Source organism: Heteronotia binoei, chromosome 13 (genome assembly GCF_032191835.1).
Source record: "Heteronotia binoei isolate CCM8104 ecotype False Entrance Well chromosome 13, APGP_CSIRO_Hbin_v1, whole genome shotgun sequence".
Lineage (NCBI taxonomy): Eukaryota > Metazoa > Chordata > Lepidosauria > Squamata > Gekkonidae > Heteronotia > Heteronotia binoei.
In genome coordinates, this window is record NC_083235.1 from 46,828,910 (window position 1) to 46,839,027 (window position 10,118).

Genomic DNA, 10,118 nt, shown 5'->3' on the forward strand with positions numbered 1-10,118 from the left:
CAGAGAGTGAATTTGGAGGGGAGTAGTAGTGAGGAAAGAAAGCTGATGGATTGAGTGGACAGATGCCTGTCTCCTGTTTCTACTTTCCCAAGTCAGTGACATCTCTGAGTTCATTGCCAGGTCCAGCCAGCAGGGGCTGTTGCAGGACTGGTTATTATGTTAGTTTCTGTTTTGGATGGGAAGTGAACTGAATGTGTCCACTGACCTATAACAGTAGTCCATTACTGTTACATGAAGAAAGCTGTTTCCCCTGAGGGCAATCAGGAACACCTTTTTCAAGTGTTTAAAAGCTGAAAATGAAGCCTGCCTTTTGCCCCAGGTGCCCTGCAGTGGTTTGGGCTTCTACCTTCCAACCACAATGCTGAGAGGCAACAGGAATCTCCTGGTGGTGCTCCCTGAAGTTGCACTTAACAACAGCCAAAAGGGAGGGGCAGCCAACAAAGTGCTCTCATTTGCCTGGCTCATCTGGCAGCAGCTGCAGTCCGCAAGAGGCACTATTCAACTTTGGTACACACGTTTACCATATCCTGCCAACTCTTTCTGAGCCCATTCACTTCAAAGGACTCTGTTTAGGATTGCACTGATACCCTCCCTTTTTACCTATTCATTGGCACTTTAATTTATTTGGTAAATTTATTTAATTAAAAAAAACTTCCATAAAAATATTTTTATTAGCTTTCCAGATAAAAAATGAAAATAAAGATAAAAACTGAATAATTTCAGTATCTTACAATAAGCTATAAACAAATAGGGTTAAAATATTGCTAAGTCATACAAAGCACAACACTAAGCATACAGCCATAATCGAGGAAAACAAAGAAATACAAACTACTCCTTTGTCATGCTGGACTTTCCTAACATACAACAATACAAACTATTGTGCACAAACAAACACTCTTAACTGGTGTATATAAAGTTCTATTATAATGAAATGAACAGCCTACAACAGTGGGCATACATTCATACAGTATAAATAGAAAACAACAGTCTCAAAACAATATACCAAGGAGGACCCCACACAGTCACTGAGTTTTCAAAATGAGTACACAGACTCAAAAATAATGTTCCACAGGAGTCCCTCCGTTGTTTGTTGACTTCTGAAGGACAAATTCTAGCCTTCACGCAAACCCCGGATTTGATTGCGTTCCGCTGCTCCTGCAGCTTCCTCGTAAGTCAACTGAAAACTCCAGCCAAGTTCTTTCTCAAACGCCCATTTTGATATCTTAATTTGGCTGGAGTTCTTTCTCAAACGCCCATTTTGATATCTTAATTTGGCTGGAGTTTTCAGTTGACTTACGAGGAAGCTGCAGGAGCAGCGGAACGCAATCAAATCCGGGGTTTGCGTGAAGGCTAGAATTTGTCCTTCAGAAGTCAACAAACAACGGAGGGACTCCTGTGGAACATTATTTTTGAGTCTGTGTACTCATTTTGAAAACTCAAGTGACTGTGTGGGGTCCTCCTTGGTATATTGTTTTGAGACTGTTGTTTTCTATTTATACTGTATGAATGTATGCCCACTGTTGTAGGCTGTTCATTTCATTATAATAGAACTTTATATACACCAGTTAAGAGTGTTTGTTTGTGCACAATAGTTTGTATTGTTGTATTTTTGGATTTCATATATTGTGCTGCCACTGTTCTTTTGCATTGTTTTTTGGACTTTCCTAACAAGCTAGATCCTTCCACAGCTACCCTATCAGCCCTCCAGTGCTAAATTAACCTTCCCTCTGTAGTTTTGATGTTTTCAGAAATAGAGGGACTACATTAGATGTCACCGATGAAGTATCTCAGCTTGCAGCTGCAGGGAAGGGATTATGGGGGGATATGCTCATTTGATCAAGAAAACTGCCTGGGAAAAGGTTAAACACTACTCCTTTTGCAGTTCTGATAAATATTTGCACTGCACCCCACCTTCTCCAAAGATGTATTTATAAAACAAAAAGCCTGGTGGCACAAGATGGTCCCTCTTTGCTTACCCCATTTCATGCAGCAAAAACAACAGAACAGCAAGGCATGAGTTGTTCAGCTTCCCTGGGGGAAGGAAATGAAGATGGAATGGGATGGGCAGGAATCCTGATGTGATAGCTGAATGACCTATGCAATGGAACAGAAAGTAAAATGTGCTAACAGAAATGCACTGGAGCTCCAATTAAACTGGAAGTGGTTGTTTAAAAGGAGGCAGACAAAAAAGGAAGGCTGTAAGTTGACATTTTAAAAGTTAGCATTTGTGAATTACAAAACATATTCAACTTAAGTTTGTAATACAGGTTGCTGTTTCAGTAAGGAGCACAGAAGGGTGGGTGTGAAAGAGGAACTGGGATTCCTGGAAAATTCTGAGTCCCTAAAGCTACTTGTGGGAGCCATGATTGCTCCACACATCAATTGCTTCATCCATCAAGTGTAATCGGTTCTGCTTACAAATGCTCCAGAAGGGGGAAAAACTGGCAATCAAGTGCTCAGTGGGATGCTGGTCCTCCCGCCTATTTCCCAAAGAACATAAGCAGAGCAGGCCATGCAATGATCACCTAATCTTAGTGAAGAGAGTGCGAGACTGTTGAACATGAACAAAGCATGTCAGAGATGGCTTCAATTTAAATATATATGGCAGGATGGTCTTCAGATTTTCAAATGTATCACTGCACATAAAAAGAGAACAATTTTAAACTAAAATAGAAGCAAGGAGTTACAGAATTCGAACACACTTTGGGCTGATTCCTATTTTGCATGCTAGAAATGCAAGGGCAGCATGCGTGTTTTCCACACAAGAATAGGCTTGTGTAGTTTCCTTCACTGCTGCTGCAGTTGCAGGTACAAAACAATAGCAATAGGGCTTCCATATGTCAGGTTTATCCTCATTCTACCTGTCCCAGTTCCCTGGCAGTGCCCCTACCATGCACCGCTTTATGACTTTTCAGAGTGTTTAAAATCAGCCACTGAATACTGTTATAATGATCTGTCTATCATGGTTCCCTGAATTCTCAGGTTTCATTAAGTGTAGACCCTTTCATTGTGGAGATAAAAGTGGAAAGGCTAGGGACTTTAAAAAATGAAAATAAAAGCAGGGAACTCAGAGAACCTTATAGACAAATTGTTTCACGGTCATAACACTAAAACAATACTCAATTGTTGATTAGGAAGAAAAAAGCCCTCCACTGACGCTGGAGAGAATGTATGCCATGGGAGACTGAGGCAGAGAAAATGAGGCAGATGTGAGAAGCACAAGGAGATCTAAACTGTCCCGTCCACATGGATGCCGCTCTGGCTTTGCTGAGATCTTTCCCAAAGCACTGCCACCAAACAGATAGCAGGAAAAACAGAGAAAACATGGGGAGGGAGGTGTGCACTGAAGCATACTGTGGGGAAGTGAGGGGGGTGGGAAACCTGCTTTCCAACAGCATCTGAGTGGAGGCAAACTGTGTATAAGTGCCCATAGTATGAAGAGGAAAACATCTGTGAAACAAAGAGCCAGTGCATGACAAGCAAAGTCTGCCAGTTTCAGGTCCCTGGAGCACAGTTGTGTCATTAGAATATAAAAAGTCTACATACTGCAACATTTCCTATGTAATGTGTGGACTGGGTGCAGGCTATGTATAGGAGGGGCACACAGTTTAGCATTCCCAGATTCTTGCAATTATCTATTAGCTCACTTGGGTTCAGAATCTACAGATTTATTATAGCCCTTTATGGACTACAATCAACTTCTTCAGTTGTACAAAGTATGGTACCCAATTTGTACACATGCACACAGGGATGGAATTCTAGCAGGAGCTCCTTTGCATATTAGGCCACACACCCCTTTTGTAACCAATCCTCCAAGAGCTTACAAGACTTTTTTGTAAGCTTTTGGAGGATTGGCTATATCAGGGGTGTGTGGCCTAATATGTAAAGAAGCTCCTGCTAGAATTCCACCCCTGCATGCACACATACATGAACATGGATTTTTTAAAGAAGTGAAACGTGGGATCAAAGAAGTACCAAACATAGGAGGTATAATCTGTGACATTTCTATGCAGCTCTAATTCTGCATCAAGTTCAGCGCTCATTCATGACAACTGACGACAACACAGTCTTCACAGCCTGCATCCACACAGTGTCCTAAGGGAAATCAACCCTGACTGTTCCCTGGAAGGTTAGATGCTGAAGCTCAATACTTTGGCCACCAAATGAGAAGGGAGCACTCATTGGAGAAGACCCTGATGCTGGGAAAGACAGAAGGCAAAAGAAAAAGGGGATGGCAAAAGATGAGATGGCTGGACAGTGTTACTGATGTAACTAACACGAATTTGAGTGGACTTCGGAGGATGGTGGAAGATAGGAAGGCCTGGCATGACTTGGTTCATGGGGTCACAAAGAGTCAGATTCGACTGCGTGACTGAACAAATCATTTGTACTGGGACTGCTTTGTCTATCTATGCAGTAAAATCATGATAGTGATTCATGATAGTGTAGTGACAGCAGAAGATCCAACAATATCTGGATGGAGCCCAAGACTTGCCAAACTAATCTAACACCTGTATTCTGAGAGGGAACCATTACTGCAATTGAGGGCATATTTGATCTGCTTGTCTAGCAGAAACAGTAAGACTCTTGTTTTCATTCTGCTATATAAAATGGCTACCCATCTGAAGATAGCCTTGGGGCTTAACTAACCTTATAGCATTTATACAGGTCTGTTCTCATTCTGCTACACAGAAATTTAAGATTTTCAGGAATGTGGGGACCCAATTCAAACTAGGACTATAGCATGTGTGAAGGGAGGGGCTTAAGCCCGTACCCTCCCCTCCTCCTCTGGTGTCCAGATCTGCAATTGCCCAAAGCAGTTGCTATTTCCTCCTCTTGGGTAAACTAACATGTAGCCCAGGAGTGGCCAAACTTGCTTAACATAAGAGCCACATAGAATCAATGCCAGATGTTTGAGAGCCACAAGAGGTGAACGTCAGATGTTTGAGAGACACAAGGAAGGAAGAAAAATAGATGGGGAAGGGAGGGAGAAGCGGAAAGAAAGCAATTTGAACTTTAAATGCATTCTCCAAGCTGCTGGCTGGCTTGGAGAAGGAATTTAAAGAGAGAAATGCCTTCTCCCATTTGGCCAACAGGGTGGGGGCGGGGGCTCCAAGAGCTGAACAATATGTGCGAAAGAGCCTCAGTTTGGCCACTCTTGATGTAGCCCAACAGAACCTGCAAATTTCTCCAAGAGGGCAAATAATGGCTCCCTGGGTTTGTTTTAGGTTAGGAAATCAGTGTGGAAAGGCAGGTGTAAGCCCCTCCATTGCCTCCCTCCTGATCTACACCCCCACATCTGAATTTCAACAGAGGACTTCTAGAACATGCATCCTTAACAAGACAGACCTGTAAGTTGTGTGATGCCCCCGCAAGCAACTTTTCCCAGTGGTGGGAGGGTTCAGTATGATTCCTCCTAGTATCCTCTCTAGTCATCGAAAAGGAACTAGCCTGGGGTGAAGGCTGCATCCGGGAGCAGAAAAAGCAAGAAAAAGAGCACATTTTGGTTCAGGCCTGCAACCATAACTGAAGGCTTGAGAGAGAAGTCAATGAGTTTAGTCAGCAATTTCCTTTTGCTCAGAGGGATTCTCCCAGGTGATCAATGCACAGCTTAGGTATTCCCTGTTTCAAAGCCATTACATTGCTTTAGTCATGTTAATGGGAACAATTGGCTCACCTTCAACATTGAGGAATTCTGATCCTGTCTCAGATTACACAGCACAGCCTGGGGTGGTAAATATTCTGATTGAGTACCAAGGGGCATCATCTTGTCACTCCCCTATCTTTTCTATCTCCCTAACCCAGCCAACAGCTGCTCTCTACACAGCTTGTCTCTTTCCAAGGTGGTTAAAGAGGGGAGTTCTGCACTGCTACAGCAAGTTGAGGCACATCTGTTGTAGCTGCTGAGCCACATGGAATTTGGGAGAATGGGGGGCAGGGATGTCTTTTCATCGAGGGGGGTGCCTGAACATAAAAAGCTTGCCTGGTAGTTATTATTTATTTATTGTATGGTAGTTACACACAGGAAGCATATCATATAAAATACATAACCAAGTTGATACAGTGGTTAAGCAGACCGACTGAACTCCTCTAAATGATAATAACTAAATTTTCAATCCACTCAATCACAGCTGGGGAGAGTTCAAAGAGCTCTGTCATATCTCCCTGGAAAGCATGACACTCACATTCTTGTGACTGATGGAAAATAGTTTGGTGGGCTGCACAATAATCTCATTCCGGTCTAATATTTTGCCCCATTTCAACAAGTCTGCACAACTGCCAAAGTGTGCCTGATGGTCATGGAGTATGTTGTCAGAGGTGTTAAGGGCTCATCTACAGCAACAATTCTGTCAAGAGGAAACCTTGCTTATGAGGCATGGTGAGATAGTCACCTCAGGCAACACCTTCTAGATGTTATATTTAGGTAACAACAGATGCTGCAACTGCAAGTATGGTCATTCTAAAAAAGGTGGCAAGATATATCTAGGCCTCGGCTCAGAAAATTACAAAAATTCATCATCCTAACCAGTGTTCCCTCTAAACTGTGTGCAAGAATGGACATTCATTAACACAGGAAGCCCCTCTCAGCAGCAATCTGGACCCGTTCAGGGTTTTGCACTGCCCTCTGCCCATTTTAAGATTACAGCAGTTATACTGTTATCAGGGTGTGAACTGCTCCACTCAGTAAGGGGGTGGAATTAGAGGGAACATTGATAATAACCTATCAATGGGTCCAGTGTAAAAACCTACCTATTAGTCCAAGCCTTCAATAAATAAGATTTCTTCCCACTTTTTTTTAGATTTGGATTGGCCCATAATGTTGATTTAGCATGTGAAAATGGATCAAATTGATATTGTAGTGCACAGTTTTCTAGTTGTAGAAACTGCAGGCGGAATGGGATCCACTCTAGCATAAGCAGACCCTAAGGCAGCAGTCCCTAACCTTTTTGGCACCAGGAACCAGTTTTGTTGGAGACCCCTGCCCTAAGACAATGCACTTAAAGAGGGGCACCAGAAAAGAGGCCTCCAGAAGAGCCCATGATGAACAGTGCAACTGCAAGAAGCACTACAAGTTAAAGAGTATGCCTGGCAGTATAAACTCAGATCAGGGAAACCAAATCCTCCTTCACTGAATGGCAGTTGCGTCCTCTTTAAAGAAATCGAAGGCAGTGAGCAACCCCACATACATTTTCAAAACAAAGTATTAATTTTATGGATATATCTGCAAGGTATATAGAAAGGAATTGCTCACAAAATATAAATAATCTTAGGTATAATATCATCTTGAGTGTATTTACATTGCCCCATTGAGACAAATTTAAAGTTGCCCATCTGACCAAATCCAAAGATTTGCTTGTTAAAGTTTAGCGTAATCATGTCCAGCTGTGCTGGTTTTCTACTTGCAGAGAGATTTTAGCACAGGAGAACGTGCCAAACCATAATCCTCTCTCTGCAATCTAAAGTGGTGCAATCCATTTTGGCCACCTCATTCTATCATAGGCATAAGCATGAACCAGGTTGTAAAAGGCAAAGGTAGAAGAAAAGTGCAAACTGGTCAATCTTATTCCTAATGCTAGATGTGCAGTTGCTGTAGAATGGTGATTTCTTTTTCCCTGGCAGAAGGAAGTGAATTTCCCACCATTGTCTCCATGGTTTTATCTGATGAGTTTCTGCAGGAGGCCCTGCAGTTTTAGATATCAAGACCCTTCCAGAGACAAAAATAAAGCAACGGGTTCAGCCCAAAAAGGTGGCTGACTGTGTGGTTGTGAGGAAGCACTGTACACATGCTCAAAAACACTTTCTTGATATTTAAGGGGGAGGAGGGGGCTGCTGCTTCGGAAGCAGGCTTCCTGCTCAAGATCTGACAACAGCTGGGCCAGTCCTTTTCTTTCAGCCTAACCCTACATCACATTCTAAAGACAAAATGGAGGAAAAGGAGAACTATGTTGTAAGCAATACTCCCTCTAAGATGTGGAGTCTTGTGAGCAAAAATTCTACTTTGTGACCTACTAGCATTAAAGTTGTGAGCTACTGCATAAAATAGTTTGCTCTGGGCCAATTTTTCCTGAGCTAAGACACAAATGTATGAGCTGAAGGCTAAAAAACTGTGTGCTACCCCACACTAACTCAGCTTGGAGGGAACACTGGTTGTTAGTATCTTTGGGTCCCAAGAAAAGCATTGTATAAATATCTAAATAAACAGATCTGAACATTCCACTGCATGTCTCTCAAGCGAGAAAAAGCTTGTCTCTTTCCCAACTTTACATTCATTTTCTAACCCTCATTTCCCTCCCTGGGATGGAAATAGAGCCGGCGACTAGGCCTGGCGCCCGAGGCCTAGTGGACACCCACCCACGGGCCGAGGGATAACCCGTCCGTCGCTCAATCCCACCCTCTGCCTCACCTTCCCCTCTGACTCATACATAATCGTCCCTTGCAGCCAAGATAAACGGGTGGGGAAAGGGTGGCTGGGAGGAAGGAGCTGCGGCGAGCTCCGCATTGGAGTCGAGCTGCCTCCTGAGCCGTTCAGCCTCCAGCTCCGCCCCTGCTTCACGCCTTGCTCGGGGAAGGTCCCGGCTGCTGGGGAACGGGCACAGGCAAAGCCCACCAAGCCTGCGGTTCAGTCGACCCCGCCCTGGAAAGTCCCTCTCGTGCCTTTGGTAGTGGGCCGGGCAGCTTCCCCTTCTTCAACTCTAGCTCTACCGGCAGGCGAGGGGCTTGAGTCGGGACTCATCGTGGGCCTTGCGAGTGCCTGCTGGTGCTTGAACAGGCAGCTAAATCAGCTTTGCACTCGAGGAACATAAACCGACTGGAGGCGCAAGTCCCTCCCGCGCAATGCTGTGCATTGTTGTTACCGTTTGTTATTTAAGGCCCTTAAATAACAAACGGTAACTCTGCACAGCATTGCGCGGTGTCTTGGCTTGCTAGCCTGAATCACCTAAAATAGCTAGTTTTGCAGAGGTCTCCACTTAAGATGCCTTTTGTATCTCTTTGCTTGGATTCTGGAAGTGGATATGTGGGAGTTTCTGGCTTTATGTTTATAATGTATTACGGGAGGGAATGGAGGTGGGACGACGACTAATCGCCTTGGGGTTCGTTTCTCATTGCAAGCAACTGCCAAGTATCTTTAAAAAGTATAAAACTGGCTTCTGCAGTCCGCGTAGTTGCATTCTTTGTGCAATTATGCACTTTTAGGGCACCCATCTGTGGAGCGTAAATGTAGATTCTGATATTTTGTGCAACACTGTCCATTGTACAGCTCATTGCCATTCAATGCAAACTGAATATGTTCGCTCTCCGGCAGGCAATAGTGCAGCTGGATTCTGGGCGTATTTCAGAGGGCTTACGTATGCAGAGAAACTAGGTGCTAATTTCCAAACAAGGCTTACGGTTGAGGCTACTTTACCTCACGGTGGGTTGTGCAGGTTCTCTTAGAATTGTTCATATAAGAAAGGAAACTGCGTATCAACAGCAGCACCCAACCCAATAGAACAAAATGGGAAAGCGGGTGCAGTGGGGTATTTTTTTTGTTAGAAATTAATTCTAGTGCAATTAGTGTTGCCTCTCATCCACGAGATTATACCGAATTAACCCACGCAGTTATTATGGTGGCAAAATGCTGAGCTGAAGGGTCACAAACAGACAACCAGCACAGAAAGCGAGAATAGAAACTTTCGGCTTGCGACGCTAGTTTTCTATTTGCACGGAGTGTGTTTCTCTTAACGTGAAGCTCGATTCGAAGCTGGAACCTATCAGCGGCGGTCTACAATAATGCGGCGCTTTCTGCCCCCTCAACGTTCTACCAGCTCATTCGCTGGCCTGTATAAACCCCGGCAAGGTCAGAACCCGAGTGCCATTGCTCAGGTTTGCTTATTCAGACAAACCTTCGCTTCTTTAGGAAAATGCACCTGCTGCGTCGTTGGGGCCTAAGGTGGCCACGTGCGGAGGGAAGCGGATGCCTGGCTCTTCCCCACTCCGTGGCTCTCGACTATTCCTCCACCCCCAGCCCGCAGCAAAGCGAGGAGGGGAAGCGCAGACGGTCCAGGCGAGCGTGGGACTGGGACTGCGACGCCCCGTGCGGGAGGAACTGCCGAGGAGCCTAGGAAAGGGGGAGTGGA